The following is a 10,586-nucleotide window of genomic DNA, read 5'->3' on the forward strand; positions in this document are numbered from 1 at the left end:
GTTTGCAATCTTAGAAAAATATTCTAAGTTCCATATACTTTGATCCATTGAGTATTGCATCTATTATCAAAGTGTTTAGGAATTTATAAATAAGTATAAAAATTATTCTAGGTGGACAACATATGGTTACTTCTAATAAAGCAAAATTCTCATTTTAACCATAGTTGTACTTTCAGAAAAATTTCCACACATTCTATATTAGTATAAGTGACTGAAGATAAACATTGATTACTTAGAGCAGTTCTAAGTAATGTCACAAATACTAATACTTCACAATTAGTTCATAGTTAAACTCTTAACTAAATATCATTAACTGATATAAGTCAAAAATTAACATACAACTAATCATGCTACAATCATGATTCTGATCTCAGTGAATTCTTGAGATGTAACATAGCTAAATTTACTAAAACCAAAATCTCATAATTAACTTATAACACATAAGTTACAATCAATATACTAGATATCAATTGTTGACATATTTAGTTATAATCAATCATGCTGCTTATTTGTTTTAAGTTAGTTTGAATTATGGAGCAAATAACATCATTGAATTGCTTCAATTTCTATAATCCAAACTACCCAAAATAAATATTAAATAAATAAATACTAAATATCTATGAGGTAGATATTAGCACTTAAATATTTACATAATTATCCTTGAATAATCACCAATAGGATATATGACTTATATACATGGCAATCACTTTATGAATAATTAGTAATTTTAGAAATACTTTCTAAGCATATAAAATATTGAGAGTTTTATACATATGACTTAGAAAATACTTCAACTTTCAATATCAGTGATTTTAGAAATAAACATTGATTACTTAGAACAAAAATTCTAAATAATATCACTAATACTAAAAGTACTACAATTATTCATACATGATACAAATAACAATGCTGTATATTATTTTAATACAATTCAAATTATGAGACTGATATGGAATGGAATTGTCTACAGTCATATTTAAATCAATTAAAATAGTATTCAAACTTAGTGCTATAATACTTAACTACCACAAATGTATATGACATTGTAATCATGATAATCAAGATAGTAGCACCAAGTATGAGGTACTGGATTACTGATAAATTCACAAGTCCTTTAAATATTGAAGATTTAATACTTGTGAACTTATATTAAGAATTCCTTACAGATGGGGTTTCCAACTAATATACAATGAATCATATCCCACACTTACAAACCAGTCTTGAAAAATTAGCTTTAACAAGTGATTTTGTAAATATTTCTGCAAGTAACTCTTAGACTTAAAGTGACATGCTCTCTAAAGTGATAATACCTGGTGTGAAGGTGCCTTTTCATAGAGTGTTCCACAGAGTTGTTGGAGTTGAAGTTGTTTCTTATCATAACAAGAAATCAATCTTCTTTTATGAATTTGACAGCTTCCCGAGATGCTTCTCCTGTCACTTAAGTTGACAGCTTCAGAGATGCTTCTCCTGTCACTTAAGTTGACAGCTTTAGAGATGCTTCTCCTGTCTTTCTTACAACCTGCGTAATCTATATCTATATAGCCAAACATGTTAAGCACAATATCTTTAGGGTACTTTACTCCAAGAGTTGGTAGTCCCTTAAGATATCTAGTAATCTTGTTAATAGATATAAGATTGGATTCTCTAGGATCTACTTGGAACCTTGCACTTTGGCATCTTGAGAATATTACATGTTGTCGATTAACATTTATGTAAAAGAGTGAGCTCGTCATACCTCTATAGCTTGTCATTATACCTGAGTTGCACTGATCAAGCTTTAGTGGTTTCTGTTGGTAAGTAGTCTTGGCATGTTCAGAATCTTCTAAATTTTGCATCTTCAAAAGATCCTAAACTTACTTGTATTGCCATCATTCTTTTGGTTTACTTGTGCTCCTAAAAGAATTGTTCTTTTGGCTTGCTTGAGCTCCTAAAAGAATTATTCTAATGGCTTGCTTAAAGTAATCCCAAAAAGATTTACAACCTTTCCAACACGCTCCTCCATACCTGCTCTGCAATTACTTAGCAAATAATCTTGCACAAGTCTTTGTTGGTAGACCAACATATAATATTATCATTATATCACTGCATATATAACTTAATATGTTTGTGCCTAGTGATAAGAGAGATATTAATATGACGACTCTACTAGTTTATATTAAAATATAACTTCAGTTAGAGTGCCATACCATGTACTTGACGATTGCTTGATTAGTATACTAGTTCATACCGACCTGAAGTGAGATTGTGAAGAAGAGATATGCATAATCCAATAGATCTGCAACTGCAAAGTCCATGAATTGTGGTGCATTGACTTCCCCTTTTGACTCACCAACCATGAGTGCACTTGTACACATCTACTAGAGTCCAATTCCAAGTGTAATGTGCATCAGGTGCCTGATATGTTGTAATATCCTCAAGTCTCGTCACTGGTGCTATCTGTTAGATACTACTTCCTGATAATAATCTAGCATCCATTTTGGCCTTGTCCCTCGTAACAATGCTATTGTTATCCAGTTTGACTTCTGGTTATCCTTGTACCAATTACAAAGTTGTCATTTGGTTTGGATACCAGCTTCCCTACAATCTGCTTGCTGACTGATTGAGTTCATCTTGCTTTGCTATCACCCATCGGATCTATCAGAGCTTCTATAACTTTCTTAGTTTCTTCGTCAGATAGAAAACTAGAGAATTAATTATTCATACTCAGTAGCCCTACTAATCATTACTCCACCATCTGGATCACTTAAGAACTAGACTCTGGGAATAATATTGACATCAAAACCTTTGTCTCAGCAGATATGTTCTTTATTGTCCTCTGATTTTCAATTTGGTGTTGTGTCTGACTAGTTGATCCTTCTATTTCTCCCCCTAAGCTGTTGCTGGGATTTTCTGAAAATCCTTACCCTTGCTGAATGGCTTCATTGAAGTAATGAGATGTGTAGATACACTGCCATTCCACTGCTTGGATATGAATTATCAATACCATTAATTTCTCCTTTAACAGCTTGGAGCATGGAGTTGTTGAACTGTGCACTTAGACTGCCAATCATCTTCTGTTGATCAACCACAAATGCCATGTAGGTTGTAGACTCCACTGAGCAGCCATGGAAAATATCCTAACTATAGAACATTCTCTCCAAACATTTTGAGGTTATCCAGTGTTTGCTTCTTTTGGCCATTAACTCATTAGTGGTCTTCATGTATACATCCTGATCAAGGCTTGATCTAACTTGATGCAAATTGTATTGACTGCTTCAGCCCTTTTGTATTTAGGAAGTCTTGATTAGCTTGATATTTCCCTTGTAGCTTTAATCACATCCCGGTTCTTCCCTTATACCACTCCATTATGACACAGAGCTCCCAGTGCTGAATTTGTCTCAAAATGTTCTTGATGCTACAAATATTAATCAGAACTGCTTCTTGAGTTCAGTCTCATTATCTGACCACAAGATTATTTCTTTTACAGTTGCTTCCAGTTTGATCTTCTTTGATGTAATCAATCACCATCTGTGATGTCTTGTCTTGAGAACGCACGTACAACAACTTTGTTTAATTAGAGTAGTCAATCACCATTACTAAGGTATATATTTGCTTAGATGTGATGTTGTCTTTGACTCCTCATTCTGACATGCCTCACATTTATCATCTTCTGAATTCAGATGAGGCAGTCCTCTCACTAACCACTTTTCACAAAAGAGTTCCTTGAGTTGATGTTCAAGGGTGAGAGCTTCTAATTCCATAGCTAAACTTTTGTTAGATGAAGCTTTACAGTAGAAACCATTGACTTCACCTTTACAGAGATTCTAGTCTAGCCACGGGCATTTCCTTTCCTTACTCTAAGAAGAGCAAGCTTCTCAATCTTCCTGCTTCAGATGAGACACTAATCCTTCATTGAATTGACATTTTGTCCTTTGATGCAGAACTGTCTGATAAGAGGATTTGTGCCTTGATTCTCCAGCAAGAAGTTGCTTCAATTATTATCAGTGACTCCAATGATTAGTTGTTATCAGTAATAGTAATTGTTGAATCCATGATGACATCCTTATTTTGTATAGCTTTTCCCGGAATGAAAACCTTTGCTGTCATCTCCAAAGATTACTGACAGAATAGCTTTTGTTGATCACATTTGATTGTGAGGCTCTTTCATTGAACATATGCCTTGAATATGAATTACCAAGAATATATATGAATCAGTTGACTTGTTATGTCCTGCACTCACAAATGGATTAACAGTTCTTGGTACCCAACTTATCAGTTTGGGTCCAGTTGGATTAGAGATTTTACTATAAATAGAGATAACAACAGCTGCAGCTTTATCATGCTAATTCTTATCTTTGACTGATCATTTTCTCCATTTTGATACCCTTGACAAAATTGTCTCTAGGCTAGGAGCAAAATGATTCCAACCTTACATAAGGTGGACTAGCAGTCTTTGCCCTTCTGAAATCCTAAACATGCTTTACTGTTATTAAGCAAGCATTGTACATATTAAGAATACATGACATTCATTCAGAAACATTACACATAAGAATTAAGCAAGACAGGCATGATATGGAACAAACAGAATTGACAAATAAATCACTAATTTTATCTAGTCCAATCCTGTTGATAAATCTCATCTAGCTATCTCAATCCAATTATAAATTATTACATCTTAACAAACAATTCAGATCAAATGAATAAATCACATTGTATTATGATACATGAGATAAACATAAACAAAGGTCTAATATGTTGGAAAAATATATACCTCACTAAAATAATTAATCATGTTCAACAAATATTCAAACACATATTTAAGATCATCTAAAGTAGCATGCACAAGTTAAACATCAATCATAGTTACCAGAAAAACAATCCAGTGAACTAGTTCAGCATTATCTAATTGTGATGTTATCATGCTTGTGCGAGTGTTAAACATTTAAACACTAAGATTTTATCATGCATTGAATATTGAGAGCAAAATATTGCAGTGGTTCAAGAATTTGAAACCTGAGATATGTGAGTTGGACCATCTTCAGAGTTTGCTGTGAAAGCAAGATATTCATTATTCTCGTCATCTGATCCATCCCAACTCTTTCCCGTGCACTATAAGTTTTGACTGGATGCTTCCCTAAGAAAACATTCCACCTTTGTCTCAACTCTTCAACTGAATCCCTACTCATCCTTGTTTGTCAAGCTTCATGTTCTATTGTATCAAAATCCCTAATAGTTACTTGACACATATGTATTGTCATAACTGTAGCTATCAAATCTTGTTTATGTCCCATTCTCAGTCTTGTAATCACCCCTTGAACTGAATCTGTAAGAATCTCTGCTTCAGAATAGATAGGCTTGATCCTTGGATATAGCTTATGCACTCCTTGTGAATCTGATGCAACTAAACTTTCCTGACAAGTGAAACACTGCCCTGACGTCTAGTCCCTCAAGTCGTCTACTTGAGTTTCTTCTGATTCAGCTATCAGTAACTCTTACATTCTGTCTCGAGGTTCCAATTATACTACATGTAACTGAGATGTTTGTTTGACCCCACTATTCTCTCTGACCTCCACAATTCCTGCAAGTCTGATCTCATTGATTCCCGGATAAATATAGCATTGGTACAAACCACTGTGTGACTGTATAATCTGGAATCATAGAGTTGTTTTAAAATCTCCGAGAAAAACTGTACCCGTAGAAATTTCATTCAATTATTGCATCTGAAAAACCCAGTGGTATCCTATGGAGTAATTCTTTGAGGAGGTTCCACAATTTTCGTCTGTAGGTCTTGAAATCAGTTCTATTGGATTAAGAAAACCATTATCTATAATTTCCGTGTTCGGGAATTTTCCGTCTGAATAGCACATGGTCTTCGTTTTCTTCAAAAGATTAAAATACACTTTAAAAAGCCCGGAGGAATCTTGAGTCTACCAATACTTGAGTGCCCTTAATTTAATATTTAAGAAAAATTAAATTTCCTGTATTTTTAATTTTCTTAGAAAATAAATTAATGAAAAATAAATATTTACGTAAAATCTAATTTTCAAGAATTTCGAATTTTCTTAAAAATTAAATAAAATGTAAATTATTGTTTAAGAAAAAATTAAATTTAAGAATTTTGAATATTTATGAAAAAATAAATTAATCAAAAATAATTAATTTGGGGTAACAAAAATTACTAAGGGCTGAGTGGCGACCGTAGAGTGCAGACATGTGCAGTACATGATTTTCTGTGGCGACAAAAATCGCAATAGAGGGTGTGTGTTTTTTTGTTCTGTGGCGACTCCTGCGTGCTATGGCGATTAGATGAGCGGCGATAGTCATCCCTGTATGCACTTAACCAAATAAATTGGTCCGCCTGACTTCTATTACGCGTATGAAGTAAATGCATAACAGGCGCGTGCAGTCGATTGTCGCGCATGATTCCTTCCCGCGCGTGACTTGCAACCTAACACATAAACCAAATGCTGTGTTTATCCTTTTCGCACGTGTACACTGACAAAGACTGGGTTTCAGTCGCGCATAAGCTGGCGCGCGTGTCCTACACCACCGAAGCCGGTCCACACGAGGCACACAAACAACACTGCTTGAATTTGCTGTCTTTTTGTTATGTTCAAACATGGCAGCTAATTATTAGAAAATGGCAGGTAAAGGAATGGTACCAAGTCCTGGATATAAACCAAATAAAATGGCACCCTTTTAATCAAAAAAAAAAATGGTAGCCATGTTCTGGTTCAAGCAAATCTGGCAGCAAATAATTCGAGAGAATTAATTTAAATTAAAAATTTTATTTACTAAAATGTTAATTAATAAATTAATTTAGTTAAATTTATAATATATTTTTTTTAAATTAAGTTCATAAAATAAACTTATTTAAAATAAATATATAAAATAAATTTGCTAAATCAAATATATAAAATTAAAATTAAGTAAATAAAAATTAATAAAATAAATTAATTTAAGTATCCTGATTTGTGTATCAATTAATAAGCTCTGATACCAATTGTTAGGTCCCGAATTATCGTAGAAGGGGGTTGAATACGATAATCACTAAATTAAAAATTCTTTCGAATCTTTTGCGGATATAGATTTAGTGCTCGGTTAGTGGTTTCGTGTTTTTGAGAGAAATAATGTTTGGAACGATAAAAACAAGGAACACAAGACATTCGGGGAAGTATATATTCTTATATAAATCCGCGAGGGGTGTTGCTACACTCCGGTAAATAAATTAACCGGCTACAATCTAAGAACAATAAAGTTCCTAGCTTCTACAAAGATTTACAAATCAAATCTTATACAATGATCTAACTTTTGTTTGTACTAGGATTTAATTATCGGGTAACGATTATAATGCCCCTATATATACAAGAATTAAATCGGGCATAATAACGTTACTCCGGTGAGAAGTTAAGCGGATATACAAAAAGCTTGAGCTTCTCTGTAAATCTTTGCTGCCATTTTTTTCACCTCTCTTGGGAGAGAAGATGAACATAACATTATCCAAAATGAATGGTTGCTTTCTTCTGCTGCAAAGTGTAGACTTTATCCAATAAAATTGTGTGGCTGAGGTTGAGGAGAGCTCTGTGGCGACATGTATATTTCTGTGGCGACAGGAGATATAAGGGGGAGTTGTTTTGCTCTGTGGCGACATGTGGGGGATAGACTCTCTGTGGCGACATGTGGGGGATAGACTCTCTGTGGCGACTGATTTATTCACTTGTACACCAAGTACATGTAAATGTACTTGATAAACATTGTACATGCACGTTGGTTTCTTTTGTTTATTCCTTTTTTTTCTATTTTTTTTCTATTTCTTTTTCCTTTTTTTTCTTTTTGATTTTCTTTTTGTATTTTCTTTTTCTTTTGTTTTCTTTTTTGTTTTCTATTTTTTTTCTTTCTTTTTCTTTTTGTTAGATATATTTGATATGTCATGTCTAATATGTTTCATGTTTAGTTTTCAGATCTTAACAAACAGGAAATATCAGAACTTACTGGAATCAGTACTTACAGGAAGTCAGAACATAATATCAGGACTTAAGGTCATGTCAGAACTTAAGTACGGGAGGACTTACAGTTAAGGAAGGAAGCTGATTTAAAGTAGAAGATCGAGACTAAAGCAAAAGAAAATATGCATGGAAAGAATTAGAAGACTGGAAGACTTGTAAAAGATATCTGATTGATATATTTTAGGAGACAGAATTATATTCCATATCAATTAGAAGTTATCTTGTAACTATGTAGTATATAAACACAAACATAGGTTTACGCTATATGTGTTATTATTATCGAGATACGTTATTCATTGTAACCTAGCAGCTCTTAGTGATATTTGTTCATCAATGAGAGAGAACAGTTCCATTGTAATAGAGTTTATTATATTGAATATATCTGTTTACTGTTACTTGTGTTCAAGATCGGTTTGATTGTAATAACACTGTATATAACCCCCTTCTACAGTGTTGTGTGACCTAACAATTGGTATCAGAGCTTATCTGTTAACACACATACAGTAAAGATCCAAACAATCATGTCTGAAGAAGCACAAACTCCAACCAAGCCCACCAAAATTGAAGAAACTAAAAACACTCAAATCCACAGTCGATATGAGACTATTAGGGTTCCCATACTGAGACCTTCTGATTATCCCATATGGAAAGTGAAGATGACTATGTTTCTGGAAGCTACAGATCCAGAATATCTTGATAGGATTAATGAAGGACCATATAAGCCTACCAAGCTCTCTGTTGCAGTTGCTGATTAACCAGCAAAGTCCATACCAAAGGAGAAAGGTGATTACACAGCTGAAGACATCTCATCTATTGCCAAGGATGCAAGGGTAAGGCATTTGCTGCATAGTGCCATTGATAATGTCATGTCAAACAGGGTAATTAATTTCAAGACTGCAAAGGAGATATGGGATGCTTTGGAGATAAGATGCCAGAGAACTGATGCAATCAAAAAGAACAGAAGGACTATACTCACTCAAGAGTATGAGCACTTTGACTCAAAAGCTAGTGAGTCATTAACTGAATTATATGACAGGTTTGTCAAACTCTTGAATGATCTGTCACTGGTGGACAAGGAATATGATCTTGAAGACTCAAATCTGAAATTCCTTTTAGCTCTTCCGGAAAATTGGGATTTGAAGTCTACTACCATAAGAGACAACTATGCTCTTGATGAAACTACTCTTGATGAAATTTATGGTATGCTCAAGACTTATGAACTTGAGATGGATCAAAGGAGCAAGAGACATGGGAGAAAGTCAAGGATAGTTGTTCTTAAGGCTGAGGAGGAATCTCCTAAAGTTGTTGTCTCAAAGAAGGGCGCCAAAGAAAAATCTCTCATCATAAAGTCTGATTCAGAGTCATCATATTCTGATGATGATGATTCAGAATCTGAAAGCTTACCTGAAATGGATTATGATGCAGAGATGATGAAATTGTGTGCTCTTATGGTGAAGGGTATCACAAAGATATCCTACAGGAAATTCAGAAAGGGAAAGAAGTTTTCCAGAAAAGGTTTAAGTGCTGATAAGAAAGGGTTCAGAAAGTCTGAAGGCAAAAGTGCAAAGTCTGACAGAGGAGACAACTCAAATGTCAAATGCTACAATTGTGGTGAAAGAGGCCACATATCTCCTGACTGCAAGAAAGGAAAGAGTGACAAAGGCAAGGCACTTGTCACAAAGAAGAAAAGATGGACAGACTCCTCAGATTCTGAAGATGAGGTGAATTATGCCTTGATGGCAAATGCTGATGGCAGCCCTGAAACTGCTGAATCGAAGGTACATCAAACAACTTATGCTTTTCATACTGATGATATTACCGAGTTAAGATTATATCTTAAAACCATGTTTATTAGTTACAGAGATCAAACTTTAATATGTGAAAGATTAACTTCTGAAAATCTTGCTTATAAGAAAAGGAATGACTATTTAGAAAAAGAGTTAGTTATGTTCCATCAAACTCAGAAAGAAATAGATGATGCTTTTTATGTTAGAGATGAAGTGCTACAATTGAATGAATCTCTAAAAACTGAGTTAAAAAAAGAAAGAGAGATTATCAGGACCTGGACTAACTCTGGCAGAACAACTCAGAATTTATTAAGTAGTGGAAACTGGAAAGAGGGCTTAGGTTATGGAGATGATAAAAGTCAAAAAGGAACTGAACAAATTGAGCCAATTGTTGTTAAACAAACTGCTAAGCCAAAGGTGAATCCTGTTAAGTTTGTAGCTAAAACTGTAAAGTCTGATTCTGAAATGATGAAAGAGTCTGTAGCAGAAGTTAAGGAAAAGTCAACTTCTGTCGAATTAGAACAGGATAAACCAGTTGAAGTTAACATAGGCTTAATGACAAAGAAGCAGCTTAAGCATAAGCTGAAAGAAATTAGGAATGTCAACAAGGTAAATGCAACTAGGAAAAATAGGAATGGTAAGGAAGGTGTGAATAAAAGCAATAATTATATGCCTGTTCCTAATGCTCCTAGAAAGAAATGTTATAACTGTGGAAACTCTAACCATCTTGCTTCTTTTTGCAGGAAGAATAAGAATATAAACTCTTTACCTCCTAAGTCAGGAATTAAGAGTCAGTCTGTTAGGTTTAAGCCAC

The sequence above is a fragment of the Apium graveolens genome, chromosome 2 (assembly GCF_009905375.1).
Source record: "Apium graveolens cultivar Ventura chromosome 2, ASM990537v1, whole genome shotgun sequence".
In the NCBI taxonomy this organism is placed as follows: Eukaryota; Viridiplantae; Streptophyta; class Magnoliopsida; order Apiales; family Apiaceae; genus Apium; species Apium graveolens.